Here is a 16,008-nt window from a genome sequence, read left to right as displayed (position 1 = left end):
CTAAATCTGTATATGGATAAGTAGCCTATGGTTGTCAACTTATTTCGTACGGCCATACCAGCCTGGCAACGCCCGATCTCGTCTGATCTCGGAAGCTAAGCAGGGTCGGGCCTGGTTAGTACTTGGATGGGAGACCGCCTGGGAATACCAGGTGCTGAATGCTCTTTTGCTCATTCACTTAGAAACTGAAATCTTGCAATATGCACAAGTAGTCCTTCATGAAAGGGGCTGGAAGCTGTTTTCATTTTGACACGAGAGAGAGAGAGAGAGAGAGAGAGAGAGACCACCTTGCATTGTCAATTGCTAAATCTGTATATGGATAAGTAGCCTATGGTTGTCAACTTATTTCGTACGGCCATACCAGCCTGGCAACGCCCGATCTCGTCTGATCTCGGAAGCTAAGCAGGGTCGGGCCTGGTTAGTACTTGGATGGGAGACCGCCTGGGAATACCAGGTGCTGTATGCTCTTTTGCTCATTCACTTAGAAACTGAAATCTTGCAATATGCACAAGTAATCCTTCATGAAAGGGGCTGGAAGCTGTTTTCATTTTGACACGAGAGAGAGAGAGAGAGAGAGAGACTACCTTGCATTGTCAATTGCTAAATCTGTATATGGATAAGTAGCCTATGGTTGTCAACTTATTTTGTACGGCCATACCAGCCTGGCAACGCCCGATCTCGTCTGATCTCGGAAGCTAAGCAGGGTCGGGCCTGGTTAGTACTTGGATTGGAGACCGCCTGGGTATACCAGGTGCTGTATGCTCTTTTGCTCATTCACTTAGAAACTGACATCTTGCAATATGCACAAGTAGTCCTTCATGAAAGGGGCTGGAAGCTGTTTTCATTTTGACACGAGAGAGAGAGAGAGACCACCTTGCATTGTCAATTGCTAAATCTGTATATGGATAAGTAGCCTATGGTTGTCAACTTATTTCGTACGGCCATACCAGCCTGGCAACGCCCGATCTCATCTGATCTCGGAAGCTAAGCAGGGTCGGGCCTGGTTAGTACTTGGATGGGAGACCGCCTGGGAATACCAGGTGCTGTATGCTCTTTTGCTCATTCACTTAGAAACTGAAATCTTGCAATATGCACAAGTAGTCCTTCATGAAAGGGGCTGGAAGCTGTTTTCATTTTGACACGAGAGAGAGAGAGAGACTACCTTGCATTGTCAATTGCTAAATCTGTATATGGATAAGTAGCCTATGGTTGTCAACTTATTTCGTACGGCCATACCAGCCTGGCAACGCCCAATCTCGTCTGATCTCGAAAGCTAAGCAGGGTCGGGTCTGGTTAGTACTTGTATGGGAGACCGCCTGGGTATACCAGGTGCTGTATGCTAATTTGCTCATTCACTTAGAAACTGAAATCTTGCAATATGCACAAGTAGTCCTTCATGAAAGGGGCTGGAAGCTGTTTTCATTTTGACACGAGAGAGAGAGAGAGAGAGAGAGAGAGAGAGAGAGAGAGAGACCACCTTGCATTGTCAATTGCCAAATCTGTATATGGATAAGTAGCCTATGGTTGTCAACTTATTTCGTACGGCCATACCAGCCTGGCAATGCCCGATCTCGTCTGATCTAGGAAGCTAAGCAGGGTCGGGCCTGGTTAGTACTTGGATGGGAGACCGCCTGGGAATACCAGGTGCTGTATGCTCTTTTGCTCATTCACTTAGAAACTGAAATCTTGCAATATGCACAAGTAGTCCTTCATGAAAGGGGCTGGAAGCTGTTTTCATTTTGACTTGAGAGAGAGACCACCTTGCATTGTCAATTGCTAAATCTGTATATGGATAAGTAGCCTATGGTTGTCAACTTATTTCGTATGGCCATACCAGCCTGGCAACGCCCGATCTCGTCTGATCTCGGAAGCTAAGCAGGGTCGGGCCTGGTTAGTACTTGGATGGGAGACCGCCTGGGAATACCAGGTGCTGTATGCTCTTTTGCTCATTCACTTAGAAACTGAAATCTTGCAATATGCACAAGTAGTCCTTCATGAAAGGGGCTGGAAGCTGTTTTCATTTTGACACGAGAGAGAGAGAGAGAGAGAGAGAGAGAGAGACAGAGAGAGAGAGAGAGAGAGAGAGAGAGAGAGAGAGAGAGAGACTACCTTGCATTGTCAATTGCTAAATCTGTATATGGATAAGTAGCCTATGGTTGTCAACTTATTTCGTACGGCCATACCAGCCTGGCAACGCCCGATCTCGTCTGATCTCGGAAGCTAAGCAGGGTCGGGCCTGGTTAGTACTTGGATGGGAGACCGCCTGGGAATACCAGGTGCTGTATGCTCTTTTGCTCATTCACTTAGAAACTGAAATCTTGCAATATGCACAAGTAGTCCTTCATGAAAGGGGCTGGAAGCTGTTTTCATTTTGACACGAGAGAGAGAGAGAGAGAGAGAGACCACCTTGCATTGTCAATTGCTAAATCTGTATATGGATAAGTAGCCTATGGTTGTCAACTTATTTCGTACGGCCATACCAGCCTGGCAACGCCCAATCTCGTCTGATCTTGGAAGCTAAGCAGGGTCGGGCCTGGTTAGTACTTGGATGGGAGACCGCTTGGGAATACCAGGTGCTGTATGCTCTTTTGCTCATTCACTTAGAAACTGAAATCTTGCAATATGCACAAGTAGTCCTTCATGAAAGGGGCTGGAAGCTGTTTTCATTTTGACACGAGAGAGAGAGAGAGAGACCACCTTGCATTGTCAATTGCTAAATCTGTATATGGATAAGTAGCCTATGGTTGTCAACTTATTTCGTACGGCCATACCAGCCTGGCAACGCCCGATCTCGTCTGATCTCGGAAGCTAAGCAGGGTCGGGCCTGGTTAGTACTTGGATGGGAGACCGCCTGGGAATACCAGGTGCTGTATGCTCTTTTGCTCATTCACTTAGAAACTGAAATCTTGCAATATGCACAAGTAGTCCTTCATGAAAGGGGCTGGAAGCTGTTTTCATTTTGACACGAGAGAGAGAGAGAGAGACCACCTTGCATTGTCAATTGCTAAATCTGTATATGGATAAGTAGCCTATGGTTGTCAACTTATTTCGTACGGCCATACCAGCCTGGCAACGCCCGATCTCGTCTGATCTCGGAAGCTAAGCAGGGTCGGGCCTGGTTAGTACTTGGATGGGAGACCGCCTGGGAATACCAGGTGCTGTATGCTCTTTTGCTCATTCACTTAGAAACTGAAATCTTGCAATATGCACAAGTAGTCCTTCATGAAAGGGGCTGGAAGCTGTTTTCATTTTGACACGAGAGAGAGAGAGAGAGAGAGAGACCACCTTGCATTGTCAATTGCTAAATCTGTATATGGATAAGTAGCCTATGGTTGTCAACTTATTTCGTACGGCCATACCAGCCTGGCAACGCCCGATCTCGTCTGATCTCGGAAGCTAAGCAGGGTCGGGCCTGGTTAGTACTTGGATGGGAGACCGCCTGGGAATACCAGGTGCTGTATGCTCTTTTGCTCATTCACTTAGAAACTGAAATCTTGCAATATGCACAAGTAATCCTTCATGAAAGGGGCTGGAAGCTGTTTTCATTTTGACACGAGAGAGAGAGAGAGAGAGAGAGACTACCTTGCATTGTCAATTGCTAAATCTGTATATGGATAAGTAGCCTATGGTTGTCAACTTATTTTGTACGGCCATACCAGCCTGGCAACGCCCGATCTCGTCTGATCTCGGAAGCTAAGCAGGGTCGGGCCTGGTTAGTACTTGGATTGGAGACCGCCTGGGTATACCAGGTGCTGTATGCTCTTTTGCTCATTCACTTAGAAACTGACATCTTGCAATATGCACAAGTAGTCCTTCATGAAAGGGGCTGGAAGCTGTTTTCATTTTGACACGAGAGAGAGAGAGAGACCACCTTGCATTGTCAATTGCTAAATCTGTATATGGATAAGTAGCCTATGGTTGTCAACTTATTTCGTACGGCCATACCAGCCTGGCAACGCCCGATCTCATCTGATCTCGGAAGCTAAGCAGGGTCGGGCCTGGTTAGTACTTGGATGGGAGACCGCCTGGGAATACCAGGTGCTGTATGCTCTTTTGCTCATTCACTTAGAAACTGAAATCTTGCAATATGCACAAGTAGTCCTTCATGAAAGGGGCTGGAAGCTGTTTTCATTTTGACACGAGAGAGAGAGACTACCTTGCATTGTCAATTGCTAAATCTGTATATGGATAAGTAGCCTATGGTTGTCAACTTATTTCGTACGGCCATACCAGCCTGGCAACGCCCAATCTCGTCTGATCTCGAAAGCTAAGCAGGGTCGGGTCTGGTTAGTACTTGTATGGGAGACCGCCTGGGTATACCAGGTGCTGTATGCTAATTTGCTCATTCACTTAGAAACTGAAATCTTGCAATATGCACAAGTAGTCCTTCATGAAAGGGGCTGGAAGCTGTTTTCATTTTGACACAAGAGAGAGAGAGAGAGAGAGAGAGACCACCTTGCATTGTCAATTGCCAAATCTGTATATGGATAAGTAGCCTATGGTTGTCAACTTATTTCGTACGGCCATACCAGCCTGGCAATGCCCGATCTCGTCTGATCTAGGAAGCTAAGCAGGGTCGGGCCTGGTTAGTACTTGGATGGGAGACCGCCTGGGAATACCAGGTGCTGTATGCTCTTTTGCTCATTCACTTAGAAACTGAAATCTTGCAATATGCACAAGTAGTCCTTCATGAAAGGGGCTGGAAGCTGTTTTCATTTTGACTTGAGAGAGAGACCACCTTGCATTGTCAATTGCTAAATCTGTATATGGATAAGTAGCCTATGGTTGTCAACTTATTTCGTACGGCCATACCAGCCTGGCAACGCCTGATCTCGGAAGCTAAGCAGGGTCGGGCCTGGTTAGTACTTGGATTGGAGACCGCCTGGGAATACCAGGTGCTGTATGCTCTTTTGCTCATTCACTTAGAAACTGAAATCTTGCAATATGCACAAGTAGTCCTTCATGAAAGGGGCTGGAAGCTGTTTTCATTTTGACACGAGAGAGAGAGAGAGAGAGAGACTACCTTGCATTGTCAATTGCTAAATCTGTATATGGATAAGTAGCCTATGGTTGTCAACTTATTTCGTACGGCCATACCAGCCTGGCAACGCCCAATCTCGTCTGATCTCGGAAGCTAAGCAGGGTCGGGTCTTGTTAGTACTTGGATGGGAGACCGCCAGGGTATACCAGGTGCTGTATGCTAATTTGCTCATTCACTTAGAAACTGAAATCTTGCAATATGCACAAGTAGTCCTTCATGAAAGGGGCTGGAAGCTGTTTTCATTTTGACGAGAGAGAGAGAGAGAGAGAGAGAGAGAGAGAGAGAGAGAGAGAGAGAGAGAGAGAGAGAGAGAGAGAGACCACCTTGCATTGTCAATTGCTAAATCTGTATATGGATAAGTAGCCTATGGTTGTCAACTTATTTCGTACGGCCATACCAGCCTGGCAACGCCTGATCTCGGAAGCTAAGCAGGGTCGGGCCTGGTTAGTACTTGGATGGGAGACCGCCTGGGAATACCAGGTGCTGTATGCTCTTTTGCTCATTCACTTAGAAACTGAAATCTTGCAATATGGACAAGTAGTCCTTCATGAAAGGGGCTGGAAGCTGTTTTCATTTTGACACGAGAGAGAGAGAGAGAGAGACTACCTTGCATTGTCAATTGCTAAATCTGTATATGGATAAGTAGCCTATGGTTGTCAACTTATTTCGTACGGCGATACCAGCCTGGCAACGCCCGATCTTGTCTGATCTCGGAAGCTAAGCAGGGTTTGGGCCTGGTTAGTACTTGGATGGGAGACCGCCTGGGAATACCAGGTGCTGTATGCTCTTTTGCTCATTCACTTAGAAACTGAAATCTTGCAATATGCACAAGTAGTCCTTCATGAAAGGGGCTGGAAGCTGTTTTCATTTTGACACGAGAGAGAGAGAGAGAGAGACCACCTTGCATTGTCAATTGCTAAATCTGTATATGGATAAGTAGCCTATGGTTGTCAACTTATTTCGTACGGCCATACCAGCCTGGCAACGCCTGATCTCGTCTGATCTCGGAAGCTAAGCAGGGTCGGGCTGCTTAGTACTTGGATGGGAGACCGCTTGGGAATACCAGGTGCTGTATGCTCTTTTGCTCATTCACTTAGAAACTGAAATCTTGCAATATGCACAAGTAGTCCTTCATGAAAGGGGCTGGAAGCTGTTTTCATTTTGACACGAGAGAGAGAGAGAGAGACCACCTTGCATTGTCAATTGCTAAATCTGTATATGGATAAGTAGCCTATGGTTGTCAACTTATTTCGTACGGCCATACCAGCCTGGCAACGCCCGATCTCGTCTGATCTCGGAAGCTAAGCAGGGTCGGGCCTGGTTAGTACTTGGATGGGAGACCGCCTGGGAATACCAGGTGCTGTATGCTCTTTTGCTCATTCACTTAGAAACTGACATCTTGCAATATGCACAAGTAGTCCTTCATGAAAGGGGCTGGAAGCTGTTTTCATTTTGACACGAGAGAGAGAGAGAGAGAGAGAGACACTACCTTGCATTGTCAATTGCTAAATCTGTATATGGATAAGTAGCCTATGGTTGTCAACTTATTTCGTACGGCCATACCAGCCTGGCAACGCCCGATCTCGTCTGATCTCGGAAGCTAAGCAGGGTCGGGTCTGGTTAGTACTTGGATGGGAGACCGCCTGGGAATACCAGGTGCTGTATGCTCTTTTGCTCATTCACTTAGAAACTGAAATCTTGCAATATGCACAAGTAGTCCTTCATGAAAGGGGCTGGAAGCTGTTTTCATTTTGACACGAGAGAGAGAGAGAGAGACCACCTTGCATTGTCAATTGCTAAATCTGTATATGGATAAGTAGCCTATGGTTGTCAACTTATTTTGTACGGCCATACCAGCCTGGCAACGCCCGATCTCGTCTGATCTCGGAAGCTAAGCAGGGTCGGGCCTGGTTAGTACTTGGATGGGAGACCGCCTGGGAATACCAGGTGCTGTATGCTCTTTTGCTCATTCACTTAGAAACTGAAATCTTGCAATATGCACAAGTAGTCCTTCATGAAAGGGGCTGGAAGCTGTTTTCATTTTGACACGAGAGAGAGAGAGAGACCACCTTGCATTGTCAATTGCTAAATCTGTATATGGATAAGTAGCCTATGGTTGTCAACTTATTTCGTACGGCCATACCAGCCTGGCAACGCCCGATCTCGTCTGATCTCGGAAGCTAAGCAGGGTCGGGCCTGGTTAGTACTTGGATGGGAGACCGCCTGGGAATACCAGGTGCTGTATGCTCTTTTGCTCATTCACTTAGAAACTGAAATCTTGCAATATGCACAAGTAGTCCTTCATGAAAGGGGCTGGAAGCTGTTTTCATTTTGACACGAGAGAGAGAGAGAGAGACCACCTTGCATTGTCAATTGCTAAATCTGTATATGGATAAGTAGCCTATGGTTGTCAACTTATTTCGTACGGCCATACCAGCCTGGCAACGCCCGATCTCGTCTGATCTCGGAAGCTAAGCAGGGTCGGGCCTGGTTAGTACTTGGATGGGAGACCGCCTGGGAATACCAGGTGCTGTATGCTCTTTTGCTCATTCACTTAGAAACTGACATCTTGCAATATGCACAAGTAGTCCTTCATGAAAGGGGCTGGAAGCTGTTTTCATTTTGACACGAGAGAGAGAGAGAGAGAGAGAGACACTACCTTGCATTGTCAATTGCTAAATCTGTATATGGATAAGTAGCCTATGGTTGTCAACTTATTTTGTACGGCCATACCAGCCTGGCAACGCCTGATCTCGTCTGATCTCGGAAGCTAAGCAGGGTCGGGTCTGGTTAGTACTTGGATGGGAGACCGCCTGGGAATACCAGGTGCTGTATGCTCTTTTGCTCATTCACTTAGAAACTGAAATCTTGCAATATGCACAAGTAGTCCTTCATGAAAGGGGCTGGAAGCTGTTTTCATTTTGACACGAGAGAGAGAGAGAGAGAGAGAGACCACCTTGCATTGTCAATTGCTAAATCTGTATATGGATAAGTAGCCTATGGTTGTCAACTTATTTTGTACGGCCATACCAGCCTGGCAACGCCCGATCTCGTCTGATCTCGGAAGCTAAGCAGGGTCGGGCCTGGTTAGTACTTGGATGGGAGACCGCCTGGGAATACCAGGTGCTGTATGCTCTTTTGCTCATTCACTTAGAAACTGAAATCTTGCAATATGCACAAGTAGTCCTTCATGAAAGGGGCTGGAAGCTGTTTTCATTTTGACACGAGAGAGAGAGAGAGAGAGACCACCTTGCATTGTCAATTGCTAAATCTGTATATGGATAAGTAGCCTATGGTTGTCAACTTATTTCGTACGGCCATACCAGCCTGGCAACGCCCGATCTCGTCTGATCTCGGAAGCTAAGCAGGGTCGGGCCTGGTTAGTACTTGGATGGGAGACCGCTTGGGAATACCAGGTGCTGTATGCTCTTTTGCTCATTCACTTAGAAACTGAAATCTTGCAATATGCACAAGTAGTCCTTCATGAAAGGGGCTGGAAGCTGTTTTCATTTTGACACGAGAGAGAGAGAGAGAGAGACCACCTTGCATTGTCAATTGCTAAATCTGTATATGGATAAGTAGCCTATGGTTGTCAACTTATTTCGTACGGCCATACCAGCCTGGCAACGCCCGATCTCGTCTGATCTCGGAAGCTAAGCAGGGTCGGGCCTGGTTAGTACTTGGATGGGAGACCGCCTGGGAATACCAGGTGCTGTATGCTCTTTTGCTCATTCACTTAGAAACTGAAATCTTGCAATATGCACAAGTAGTCCTTCATGAAAGGGGCTGGAAGCTGTTTTCATTTTGACACGAGAGAGAGAGAGAGAGAGACCACCTTGCATTGTCAATTGCTAAATCTGTATATGGATAAGTAGCCTATGGTTGTCAACTTATTTCGTACGGCCATACCAGCCTGGCAACGCCTGATCTCGTCTGATCTCGGAAGCTAAGCAGGGTCGGGGTTGCTTAGTACTTGGATGGGAGACCGCTTGGGAATACCAGGTGCTGTATGCTCTTTTGCTCATTCACTTAGAAACTGAAATCTTGCAATATGCACAAGTAGTCCTTCATGAAAGGGGCTGGAAGCTGTTTTCATTTTGACACGAGAGAGAGAGAGAGAGAGAGACCACCTTGCATTGTCAATTGCTAAATCTGTATATGGATAAGTAGCCTATGGTTGTCAACTTATTTCGTACGGCCATACCAGCCTGGCAACGCCCGATCTCGTCTGATCTCGGAAGCTAAGCAGGGTCGGGCCTGGTTAGTACTTGGATGGGAGACCGCCTGGGAATACCAGGTGCTGTATGCTCTTTTGCTCATTCACTTAGAAACTGAAATCTTGCAATATGCACAAGTAGTCCTTCATGAAAGGGGCTGGAAGCTGTTTTCATTTTGACACGAGAGAGAGAGAGAGAGAGAGAGAGACCACCTTGCATTGTCAATTGCTAAATCTGTATATGGATAAGTAGCGTATGGTTGTCAACTTATTTCGTACGGCCATACCAGCCTGGCAACGCCCGATCTCGTCTGATCTCGGAAGCTAAGCAGGGTCGGGCCTGGTTAGTACTTGGATGGGAGACCGCCTGGGAATACCAGGTGCTGTATGCTCTTTTGCTCATTCACTTAGAAACTGAAATCTTGCAATATGCACAAGTAGTCCTTCATGAAAGGGGCTGGAAGCTGTTTTCATTTTGACACGAGAGAGAGAGAGAGAGAGAGACCACCTTGCATTGTCAATTGCTAAATCTGTATATGGATAAGTAGCCTATGGTTGTCAACTTATTTCGTACGGCCATACCAGCCTGGCAACGCCCGATCTCGTCTGATCTCGGAAGCTAAGCAGGGTCGGGCCTGGTTAGTACTTGGATGGGAGACCGCCTGGGAATACCAGGTGCTGTATGCTCTTTTGCTCATTCACTTAGAAACTGAAATCTTGCAATATGCACAAGTAGTCCTTCATGAAAGGGGCTGGAAGCTGTTTTCATTTTGACACGAGAGAGAGAGAGAGAGAGAGAGACCACCTTGCATTGTCAATTGCTAAATCTGTATATGGATAAGTAGCCTATGGTTGTCAACTTATTTCGTACGGCCATACCAGCCTGGCAACGCCCGATCTCGTCTGATCTCGGAAGCTAAGCAGGGTCGGGCCTGGTTAGTACTTGGATGGGAGACCGCCTGGGAATACCAGGTGCTGTATGCTCTTTTGCTCATTCACTTAGAAACTGAAATCTTGCAATATGCACAAGTAGTCCTTCATGAAAGGGGCTGGAAGCTGTTTTCATTTTGACACGAGAGAGAGAGAGAGAGAGAGACCACCTTGCATTGTCAATTGCTAAATCTGTATATGGATAAGTAGCCTATGGTTGTCAACTTATTTCGTACGGCCATACCAGCCTGGCAACGCCCGATCTCGTCTGATCTCGGAAGCTAAGCAGGGTCGGGCCTGGTTAGTACTTGGATGGGAGACCGCTTGGGAATACCAGGTGCTGTATGCTCTTTTGCTCATTCACTTAGAAACTGAAATCTTGCAATATGCACAAGTAGTCCTTCATGAAAGGGGCTGGAAGCTGTTTTCATTTTGACACGAGAGAGAGAGAGAGAGAGAGACCACCTTGCATTGTCAATTGCTAAATCTGTATATGGATAAGTAGCCTATGGTTGTCAACTTATTTCGTACGGCCATACCAGCCTGGCAACGCCCGATCTCGTCTGATCTCGGAAGCTAAGCAGGGTCGGGCCTGGTTAGTACTTGGATGGGAGACCGCCTGGGAATACCAGGTGCTGTATGCTCTTTTGCTCATTCACTTAGAAACTGAAATCTTGCAATATGCACAAGTAGTCCTTCATGAAAGGGGCTGGAAGCTGTTTTCATTTTGACACGAGAGAGAGAGAGAGAGAGAGAGAGAGACCACCTTGCATTGTCAATTGCTAAATCTGTATATGGATAAGTAGCCTATGGTTGTCAACTTATTTCGTACGGCCATACCAGCCTGGCAACGCCCGATCTCGTCTGATCTCGGAAGCTAAGCAGGGTCGGGCCTGGTTAGTACTTGGATGGGAGACCGCCTGGGAATACCAGGTGCTGTATGCTCTTTTGCTCATTCACTTAGAAACTGAAATCTTGCAATATGCACAAGTAGTCCTTCATGAAAGGGGCTGGAAGCTGTTTTCATTTTGACACGAGAGAGAGAGAGAGAGAGAGAGACCACCTTGCATTGTCAATTGCTAAATCTGTATATGGATAAGTAGCCTATGGTTGTCAACTTATTTCGTACGGCCATACCAGCCTGGCAACGCCCGATCTCGTCTGATCTCGGAAGCTAAGCAGGGTCGGGCCTGGTTAGTACTTGGATGGGAGACCGCCTGGGAATACCAGGTGCTGTATGCTCTTTTGCTCATTCACTTAGAAACTGAAATCTTGCAATATGCACAAGTAGTCCTTCATGAAAGGGGCTGGAAGCTGTTTTCATTTTGACACGAGAGAGAGAGAGAGAGAGAGAGACCACCTTGCATTGTCAATTGCTAAATCTGTATATGGATAAGTAGCCTATGGTTGTCAACTTATTTCGTACGGCCATACCAGCCTGGCAACGCCCGATCTCGTCTGATCTCGGAAGCTAAGCAGGGTCGGGCCTGGTTAGTACTTGGATGGGAGACCGCTTGGGAATACCAGGTGCTGTATGCTCTTTTGCTCATTCACTTAGAAACTGAAATCTTGCAATATGCACAAGTAGTCCTTCATGAAAGGGGCTGGAAGCTGTTTTCATTTTGACACGAGAGAGAGAGAGAGAGACCACCTTGCATTGTCAATTGCTAAATCTGTATATGGATAAGTAGCCTATGGTTGTCAACTTATTTCGTACGGCCATACCAGCCTGGCAACGCCCGATCTCGTCTGATCTCGGAAGCTAAGCAGGGTCGGGCCTGGTTAGTACTTGGATGGGAGACCGCCTGGGAATACCAGGTGCTGTATGCTCTTTTGCTCATTCACTTAGAAACTGAAATCTTGCAATATGCACAAGTAGTCCTTCATGAAAGGGGCTGGAAGCTGTTTTCATTTTGACACGAGAGAGAGAGAGAGAGAGAGAGACCACCTTGCATTGTCAATTGCTAAATCTGTATATGGATAAGTAGCCTATGGTTGTCAACTTATTTCGTACGGCCATACCAGCCTGGCAACGCCCGATCTCGTCTGATCTCGGAAGCTAAGCAGGGTCGGGCCTGGTTAGTACTTGGATGGGAGACCGCTTGGGAATACCAGGTGCTGTATGCTCTTTTGCTCATTCACTTAGAAACTGAAATCTTGCAATATGCACAAGTAGTCCTTCATGAAAGGGGCTGGAAGCTGTTTTCATTTTGACACGAGAGAGAGAGAGAGAGACCACCTTGCATTGTCAATTGCTAAATCTGTATATGGATAAGTAGCCTATGGTTGTCAACTTATTTCGTACGGCCATACCAGCCTGGCAACGCCCGATCTCGTCTGATCTCGGAAGCTAAGCAGGGTCGGGCCTGGTTAGTACTTGGATGGGAGACCGCCTGGGAATACCAGGTGCTGTATGCTCTTTTGCTCATTCACTTAGAAACTGAAATCTTGCAATATGCACAAGTAGTCCTTCATGAAAGGGGCTGGAAGCTGTTTTCATTTTGACACAAGAGAGAGAGAGAGAGAGAGAGAGACCACCTTGCATTGTCAATTGCTAAATCTGTATATGGATAAGTAGCCTATGGTGTTCAACTTATTTCGTACGGCCATACCAGCCTGGCAACGCCCGATCTCGTCTGATCTCGGAAGCTAAGCAGGGTCGGGCCTGGTTAGTACTTGGATGGGAGACCGCCTGGGAATACCAGGTGCTGTATGCTCTTTTGCTCATTCACTTAGAAACTGAAATCTTGCAATATGCACAAGTAGTCCTTCATGAAAGGGGCTGGAAGCTGTTTTCATTTTGACACGAGAGAGAGAGAGAGAGAGAGAGAGACCACCTTGCATTGTCAATTGCTAAATCTGTATATGGATAAGTAGCCTATGGTTGTCAACTTATTTTGTACGGCCATACCAGCCTGGCAACGCCCGATCTCGTCTGATCTCGGAAGCTAAGCAGGGTCGGGCCTGGTTAGTACTTGGATGGGAGACCGCCTGGGAATACCAGGTGCTGTATGCTCTTTTGCTCATTCACTTAGAAACTGAAATCTTGCAATATGCACAAGTAGTCCTTCATGAAAGGGGCTGGAAGCTGTTTTCATTTTGACACGAGAGAGAGAGAGAGAGAGAGAGACCACCTTGCATTGTCAATTGCTAAATCTGTATATGGATAAGTAGCCTATGGTTGTCAACTTATTTCGTACGGCCATACCAGCCTGGCAACGCCCGATCTCGTCTGATCTCGGAAGCTAAGCAGGGTCGGGCCTGGTTAGTACTTGGATGGGAGACCGCTTGGGAATACCAGGTGCTGTATGCTCTTTTGCTCATTCACTTAGAAACTGAAATCTTGCAATATGCACAAGTAGTCCTTCATGAAAGGGGCTGGAAGCTGTTTTCATTTTGACACGAGAGAGAGAGAGAGAGAGAGAGACCACCTTGCATTGTCAATTGCTAAATCTGTATATGGATAAGTAGCCTATGGTTGTCAACTTATTTCGTACGGCCATACCAGCCTGGCAACGCCCGATCTCGTCTGATCTCGGAAGCTAAGCAGGGTCGGGCCTGGTTAGTACTTGGATGGGAGACCGCTTGGGAATACCAGGTGCTGTATGCTCTTTTGCTCATTCACTTAGAAACTGAAATCTTGCAATATGCACAAGTAGTCCTTCATGAAAGGGGCTGGAAGCTGTTTTCATTTTGACACGAGAGAGAGAGAGAGAGACCACCTTGCATTGTCAATTGCTAAATCTGTATATGGATAAGTAGCCTATGGTTGTCAACTTATTTCGTACGGCCATACCAGCCTGGCAACGCCCGATCTCGTCTGATCTCGGAAGCTAAGCAGGGTCGGGCCTGGTTAGTACTTGGATGGGAGACCGCCTGGGAATACCAGGTGCTGTATGCTCTTTTGCTCATTCACTTAGAAACTGAAATCTTGCAATATGCACAAGTAGTCCTTCATGAAAGGGGCTGGAAGCTGTTTTCATTTTGACACGAGAGAGAGAGAGAGAGACCACCTTGCATTGTCAATTGCTAAATCTGTATATGGATAAGTAGCCTATGGTTGTCAACTTATTTCGTACGGCCATACCAGCCTGGCAACGCCCGATCTCGTCTGATCTCGGAAGCTAAGCAGGGTCGGGCCTGGTTAGTACTTGGATGGGAGACCGCCTGGGAATACCAGGTGCTGTATGCTCTTTTGCTCATTCACTTAGAAACTGAAATCTTGCAATATGCACAAGTAGTCCTTCATGAAAGGGGCTGGAAGCTGTTTTCATTTTGACACAAGAGAGAGAGAGAGAGAGAGAGAGAGACTACCTTGCATTGTCAATTGCTAAATCTGTATATGGATAAGTAGCCTATGGTTGTCAACTTATTTCGTACGGCCATACCAGCCTGGCAACGCCCAATCTCGTCTGATCTCGGAAGCTAAGCAGGGTCGGGCCTGGTTAGTACTTGGATGGGAGACCGCCTGGGAATACCAGGTGCTGTATGCTCTTTTGCTCATTCACTTAGAAACTGAAATCTTGCAATATGCACAAGTAGTCCTTCATGAAAGGGGCTGGAAGCTGTTTTCATTTTGACACGAGAGAGAGAGAGAGAGAGAGAGACCACCTTGCATTGTCAATTGCTAAATCTGTATATGGATAAGTAGCCTATGGTTGTCAACTTATTTCGTACGGCCATACCAGCCTGGCAACGCCCGATCTCGTCTGATCTCGGAAGCTAAGCAGGGTCGGGCCTGGTTAGTACTTGGATGGGAGACCGCTTGGGAATACCAGGTGCTGTATGCTCTTTTGCTCATTCACTTAGAAACTGACATCTTGCAATATGCACAAGTAGTCCTTCATGAAAGGGGCTGGAAGCTGTTTTCATTTTGACACGAGAGAGAGAGAGAGACCACCTTGCATTGTCAATTGCTAAATCTGTATATGGATAAGTAGCCTATGGTTGTCAACTTATTTCGTACGGCCATACCAGCCTGGCAACGCCCGATCTCATCTGATCTCGGAAGCTAAGCAGGGTCGGGCCTGGTTAGTACTTGGATGGGAGACCGCCTGGGAATACCAGGTGCTGTATGCTCTTTTGCTCATTCACTTAGAAACTGAAATCTTGCAATATGCACAAGTAGTCCTTCATGAAAGGGGCTGGAAGCTGTTTTCATTTTGACACGAGAGAGAGAGAGAGAGAGAGAGACCACCTTGCATTGTCAATTGCTAAATCTGTATATGGATAAGTAGCCTATGGTTGTCAACTTATTTCGTACGGCCATACCAGCCTGGCAACGCCCGATCTCGTCTGATCTCGGAAGCTAAGCAGGGTCGGGCCTGGTTAGTACTTGGATGGGAGACCGCTTGGGAATACCAGGTGCTGTATGCTCTTTTGCTCATTCACTTAGAAACTGACATCTTGCAATATGCACAAGTAGTCCTTCATGAAAGGGGCTGGAAGCTGTTTTCATTTTGACACGAGAGAGACAGAGAGACCACCTTGCATTGTCAATTGCTAAATCTGTATATGGATAAGTAGCCTATGGTTGTCAACTTATTTCGTACGGCCATACCAGCCTGGCAACGCCCGATCTCATCTGATCTCGGAAGCTAAGCAGGGTCGGGCCTGGTTAGTACTTGGATGGGAGACCGCCTGGGAATACCAGGTGCTGTATGCTCTTTTGCTCATTCACTTAGAAACTGAAATCTTGCAATATGCACAAGTAGTCCTTCATGAAAGGGGCTGGAAGCTGTTTTCATTTTGACACGAGAGAGAGAGAGAGAGAGACCACCTTGCATTGTCAATTGCTAAATCTGTATATGGATAAGTAGCC

At 46.7% G+C, this 16,008-nt stretch overlaps 40 non-coding genes and 14 pseudogenes across 40 annotated transcripts; all 54 read left to right on the top strand.

The window, feature by feature from the left end:
- Positions 1-44: 44 nt before the first annotated feature.
- On the top strand, positions 45-163 carry LOC146248767 (5S ribosomal RNA). The gene has a single exon (XR_014734080.1). It is a non-coding gene; the product is annotated as a 5S ribosomal RNA (ribosomal RNA).
- Positions 164-347: 184 nt separating this feature from the next.
- On the top strand, positions 348-466 carry LOC146248766 (5S ribosomal RNA). Its single transcript, XR_014732471.1, has one exon. It is a non-coding gene; the product is annotated as a 5S ribosomal RNA (ribosomal RNA).
- Positions 467-644: 178 nt separating this feature from the next.
- Positions 645-763, top strand: LOC146248765 (5S ribosomal RNA; annotated as a pseudogene).
- A 170-nt stretch (positions 764-933) lies between these two features.
- LOC146248764 (5S ribosomal RNA) lies at positions 934-1,052 on the top strand. The gene has a single exon (XR_014732603.1). It is a non-coding gene; the product is annotated as a 5S ribosomal RNA (ribosomal RNA).
- A 170-nt stretch (positions 1,053-1,222) lies between these two features.
- LOC146248763 (5S ribosomal RNA) lies at positions 1,223-1,341 on the top strand (annotated as a pseudogene).
- Positions 1,342-1,537: 196 nt separating this feature from the next.
- Positions 1,538-1,656, top strand: LOC146248762 (5S ribosomal RNA; annotated as a pseudogene).
- Positions 1,657-1,820: 164 nt separating this feature from the next.
- LOC146248761 (5S ribosomal RNA) lies at positions 1,821-1,939 on the top strand. Its single transcript, XR_014733150.1, has one exon. It is a non-coding gene; the product is annotated as a 5S ribosomal RNA (ribosomal RNA).
- Positions 1,940-2,169: 230 nt separating this feature from the next.
- On the top strand, positions 2,170-2,288 carry LOC146248760 (5S ribosomal RNA). The gene has a single exon (XR_014732469.1). It is a non-coding gene; the product is annotated as a 5S ribosomal RNA (ribosomal RNA).
- A 178-nt stretch (positions 2,289-2,466) lies between these two features.
- LOC146248759 (5S ribosomal RNA) lies at positions 2,467-2,585 on the top strand. Its single transcript, XR_014733543.1, has one exon. It is a non-coding gene; the product is annotated as a 5S ribosomal RNA (ribosomal RNA).
- Positions 2,586-2,757: 172 nt separating this feature from the next.
- Positions 2,758-2,876, top strand: LOC146248758 (5S ribosomal RNA). The gene has a single exon (XR_014732468.1). It is a non-coding gene; the product is annotated as a 5S ribosomal RNA (ribosomal RNA).
- Positions 2,877-3,048: 172 nt separating this feature from the next.
- LOC146248757 (5S ribosomal RNA) lies at positions 3,049-3,167 on the top strand. The gene has a single exon (XR_014732467.1). It is a non-coding gene; the product is annotated as a 5S ribosomal RNA (ribosomal RNA).
- A 178-nt stretch (positions 3,168-3,345) lies between these two features.
- Positions 3,346-3,464, top strand: LOC146248756 (5S ribosomal RNA). Its single transcript, XR_014732466.1, has one exon. It is a non-coding gene; the product is annotated as a 5S ribosomal RNA (ribosomal RNA).
- A 178-nt stretch (positions 3,465-3,642) lies between these two features.
- Positions 3,643-3,761, top strand: LOC146248755 (5S ribosomal RNA; annotated as a pseudogene).
- A 170-nt stretch (positions 3,762-3,931) lies between these two features.
- LOC146248754 (5S ribosomal RNA) lies at positions 3,932-4,050 on the top strand. Its single transcript, XR_014732592.1, has one exon. It is a non-coding gene; the product is annotated as a 5S ribosomal RNA (ribosomal RNA).
- Positions 4,051-4,216: 166 nt separating this feature from the next.
- On the top strand, positions 4,217-4,335 carry LOC146248753 (5S ribosomal RNA; annotated as a pseudogene).
- Positions 4,336-4,515: 180 nt separating this feature from the next.
- On the top strand, positions 4,516-4,634 carry LOC146248752 (5S ribosomal RNA; annotated as a pseudogene).
- Positions 4,635-4,798: 164 nt separating this feature from the next.
- LOC146248751 (5S ribosomal RNA) lies at positions 4,799-4,907 on the top strand (annotated as a pseudogene).
- Positions 4,908-5,083: 176 nt separating this feature from the next.
- On the top strand, positions 5,084-5,202 carry LOC146248750 (5S ribosomal RNA; annotated as a pseudogene).
- Positions 5,203-5,424: 222 nt separating this feature from the next.
- On the top strand, positions 5,425-5,533 carry LOC146248749 (5S ribosomal RNA; annotated as a pseudogene).
- Positions 5,534-5,707: 174 nt separating this feature from the next.
- Positions 5,708-5,827, top strand: LOC146248748 (5S ribosomal RNA; annotated as a pseudogene).
- Positions 5,828-6,001: 174 nt separating this feature from the next.
- On the top strand, positions 6,002-6,119 carry LOC146248747 (5S ribosomal RNA; annotated as a pseudogene).
- A 172-nt stretch (positions 6,120-6,291) lies between these two features.
- Positions 6,292-6,410, top strand: LOC146248746 (5S ribosomal RNA). The gene has a single exon (XR_014732465.1). It is a non-coding gene; the product is annotated as a 5S ribosomal RNA (ribosomal RNA).
- Positions 6,411-6,590: 180 nt separating this feature from the next.
- LOC146248745 (5S ribosomal RNA) lies at positions 6,591-6,709 on the top strand. Its single transcript, XR_014733797.1, has one exon. It is a non-coding gene; the product is annotated as a 5S ribosomal RNA (ribosomal RNA).
- A 172-nt stretch (positions 6,710-6,881) lies between these two features.
- LOC146248744 (5S ribosomal RNA) lies at positions 6,882-7,000 on the top strand. Its single transcript, XR_014733366.1, has one exon. It is a non-coding gene; the product is annotated as a 5S ribosomal RNA (ribosomal RNA).
- A 170-nt stretch (positions 7,001-7,170) lies between these two features.
- On the top strand, positions 7,171-7,289 carry LOC146248743 (5S ribosomal RNA). The gene has a single exon (XR_014732464.1). It is a non-coding gene; the product is annotated as a 5S ribosomal RNA (ribosomal RNA).
- Positions 7,290-7,461: 172 nt separating this feature from the next.
- On the top strand, positions 7,462-7,580 carry LOC146248742 (5S ribosomal RNA). Its single transcript, XR_014732463.1, has one exon. It is a non-coding gene; the product is annotated as a 5S ribosomal RNA (ribosomal RNA).
- A 180-nt stretch (positions 7,581-7,760) lies between these two features.
- On the top strand, positions 7,761-7,879 carry LOC146248741 (5S ribosomal RNA; annotated as a pseudogene).
- Positions 7,880-8,057: 178 nt separating this feature from the next.
- On the top strand, positions 8,058-8,176 carry LOC146248740 (5S ribosomal RNA). The gene has a single exon (XR_014733365.1). It is a non-coding gene; the product is annotated as a 5S ribosomal RNA (ribosomal RNA).
- A 174-nt stretch (positions 8,177-8,350) lies between these two features.
- On the top strand, positions 8,351-8,469 carry LOC146248739 (5S ribosomal RNA). Its single transcript, XR_014733048.1, has one exon. It is a non-coding gene; the product is annotated as a 5S ribosomal RNA (ribosomal RNA).
- Positions 8,470-8,643: 174 nt separating this feature from the next.
- On the top strand, positions 8,644-8,762 carry LOC146248738 (5S ribosomal RNA). Its single transcript, XR_014732462.1, has one exon. It is a non-coding gene; the product is annotated as a 5S ribosomal RNA (ribosomal RNA).
- Positions 8,763-8,936: 174 nt separating this feature from the next.
- LOC146248737 (5S ribosomal RNA) lies at positions 8,937-9,055 on the top strand (annotated as a pseudogene).
- Positions 9,056-9,231: 176 nt separating this feature from the next.
- LOC146248736 (5S ribosomal RNA) lies at positions 9,232-9,350 on the top strand. Its single transcript, XR_014732461.1, has one exon. It is a non-coding gene; the product is annotated as a 5S ribosomal RNA (ribosomal RNA).
- Positions 9,351-9,530: 180 nt separating this feature from the next.
- On the top strand, positions 9,531-9,649 carry LOC146248735 (5S ribosomal RNA). The gene has a single exon (XR_014732460.1). It is a non-coding gene; the product is annotated as a 5S ribosomal RNA (ribosomal RNA).
- Positions 9,650-9,825: 176 nt separating this feature from the next.
- Positions 9,826-9,944, top strand: LOC146248734 (5S ribosomal RNA). Its single transcript, XR_014732458.1, has one exon. It is a non-coding gene; the product is annotated as a 5S ribosomal RNA (ribosomal RNA).
- A 178-nt stretch (positions 9,945-10,122) lies between these two features.
- LOC146248733 (5S ribosomal RNA) lies at positions 10,123-10,241 on the top strand. The gene has a single exon (XR_014732457.1). It is a non-coding gene; the product is annotated as a 5S ribosomal RNA (ribosomal RNA).
- Positions 10,242-10,417: 176 nt separating this feature from the next.
- LOC146248732 (5S ribosomal RNA) lies at positions 10,418-10,536 on the top strand. Its single transcript, XR_014733046.1, has one exon. It is a non-coding gene; the product is annotated as a 5S ribosomal RNA (ribosomal RNA).
- Positions 10,537-10,712: 176 nt separating this feature from the next.
- LOC146248731 (5S ribosomal RNA) lies at positions 10,713-10,831 on the top strand. The gene has a single exon (XR_014732456.1). It is a non-coding gene; the product is annotated as a 5S ribosomal RNA (ribosomal RNA).
- A 182-nt stretch (positions 10,832-11,013) lies between these two features.
- LOC146248730 (5S ribosomal RNA) lies at positions 11,014-11,132 on the top strand. Its single transcript, XR_014732455.1, has one exon. It is a non-coding gene; the product is annotated as a 5S ribosomal RNA (ribosomal RNA).
- A 178-nt stretch (positions 11,133-11,310) lies between these two features.
- LOC146248729 (5S ribosomal RNA) lies at positions 11,311-11,429 on the top strand. Its single transcript, XR_014732454.1, has one exon. It is a non-coding gene; the product is annotated as a 5S ribosomal RNA (ribosomal RNA).
- A 178-nt stretch (positions 11,430-11,607) lies between these two features.
- On the top strand, positions 11,608-11,726 carry LOC146248728 (5S ribosomal RNA). Its single transcript, XR_014733045.1, has one exon. It is a non-coding gene; the product is annotated as a 5S ribosomal RNA (ribosomal RNA).
- Positions 11,727-11,898: 172 nt separating this feature from the next.
- LOC146248727 (5S ribosomal RNA) lies at positions 11,899-12,017 on the top strand. The gene has a single exon (XR_014732453.1). It is a non-coding gene; the product is annotated as a 5S ribosomal RNA (ribosomal RNA).
- A 178-nt stretch (positions 12,018-12,195) lies between these two features.
- Positions 12,196-12,314, top strand: LOC146248726 (5S ribosomal RNA). Its single transcript, XR_014733044.1, has one exon. It is a non-coding gene; the product is annotated as a 5S ribosomal RNA (ribosomal RNA).
- Positions 12,315-12,486: 172 nt separating this feature from the next.
- Positions 12,487-12,605, top strand: LOC146248725 (5S ribosomal RNA). Its single transcript, XR_014732452.1, has one exon. It is a non-coding gene; the product is annotated as a 5S ribosomal RNA (ribosomal RNA).
- A 180-nt stretch (positions 12,606-12,785) lies between these two features.
- Positions 12,786-12,904, top strand: LOC146248724 (5S ribosomal RNA). Its single transcript, XR_014732451.1, has one exon. It is a non-coding gene; the product is annotated as a 5S ribosomal RNA (ribosomal RNA).
- Positions 12,905-13,084: 180 nt separating this feature from the next.
- On the top strand, positions 13,085-13,203 carry LOC146248723 (5S ribosomal RNA). The gene has a single exon (XR_014733364.1). It is a non-coding gene; the product is annotated as a 5S ribosomal RNA (ribosomal RNA).
- A 178-nt stretch (positions 13,204-13,381) lies between these two features.
- On the top strand, positions 13,382-13,500 carry LOC146248722 (5S ribosomal RNA). Its single transcript, XR_014733043.1, has one exon. It is a non-coding gene; the product is annotated as a 5S ribosomal RNA (ribosomal RNA).
- A 178-nt stretch (positions 13,501-13,678) lies between these two features.
- Positions 13,679-13,797, top strand: LOC146248721 (5S ribosomal RNA). The gene has a single exon (XR_014733042.1). It is a non-coding gene; the product is annotated as a 5S ribosomal RNA (ribosomal RNA).
- Positions 13,798-13,969: 172 nt separating this feature from the next.
- Positions 13,970-14,088, top strand: LOC146248720 (5S ribosomal RNA). The gene has a single exon (XR_014732450.1). It is a non-coding gene; the product is annotated as a 5S ribosomal RNA (ribosomal RNA).
- A 172-nt stretch (positions 14,089-14,260) lies between these two features.
- Positions 14,261-14,379, top strand: LOC146248719 (5S ribosomal RNA). The gene has a single exon (XR_014732449.1). It is a non-coding gene; the product is annotated as a 5S ribosomal RNA (ribosomal RNA).
- A 182-nt stretch (positions 14,380-14,561) lies between these two features.
- Positions 14,562-14,680, top strand: LOC146248718 (5S ribosomal RNA; annotated as a pseudogene).
- A 178-nt stretch (positions 14,681-14,858) lies between these two features.
- Positions 14,859-14,977, top strand: LOC146248717 (5S ribosomal RNA). Its single transcript, XR_014733041.1, has one exon. It is a non-coding gene; the product is annotated as a 5S ribosomal RNA (ribosomal RNA).
- A 170-nt stretch (positions 14,978-15,147) lies between these two features.
- Positions 15,148-15,266, top strand: LOC146248716 (5S ribosomal RNA). The gene has a single exon (XR_014732581.1). It is a non-coding gene; the product is annotated as a 5S ribosomal RNA (ribosomal RNA).
- Positions 15,267-15,444: 178 nt separating this feature from the next.
- On the top strand, positions 15,445-15,563 carry LOC146248715 (5S ribosomal RNA). The gene has a single exon (XR_014733040.1). It is a non-coding gene; the product is annotated as a 5S ribosomal RNA (ribosomal RNA).
- Positions 15,564-15,733: 170 nt separating this feature from the next.
- On the top strand, positions 15,734-15,852 carry LOC146248714 (5S ribosomal RNA). The gene has a single exon (XR_014732570.1). It is a non-coding gene; the product is annotated as a 5S ribosomal RNA (ribosomal RNA).
- Positions 15,853-16,008: the final 156 nt, after the last annotated feature.

Source organism: Hypomesus nipponensis, chromosome 19 (assembly GCF_054491055.1).
Source record: "Hypomesus nipponensis isolate SF chromosome 19, ASM5449105v1, whole genome shotgun sequence".
NCBI classification, from domain to species: Eukaryota; Metazoa; Chordata; class Actinopteri; order Osmeriformes; family Osmeridae; genus Hypomesus; species Hypomesus nipponensis.
This window is presented reverse-complemented; position numbering and strand designations above follow the sequence as displayed.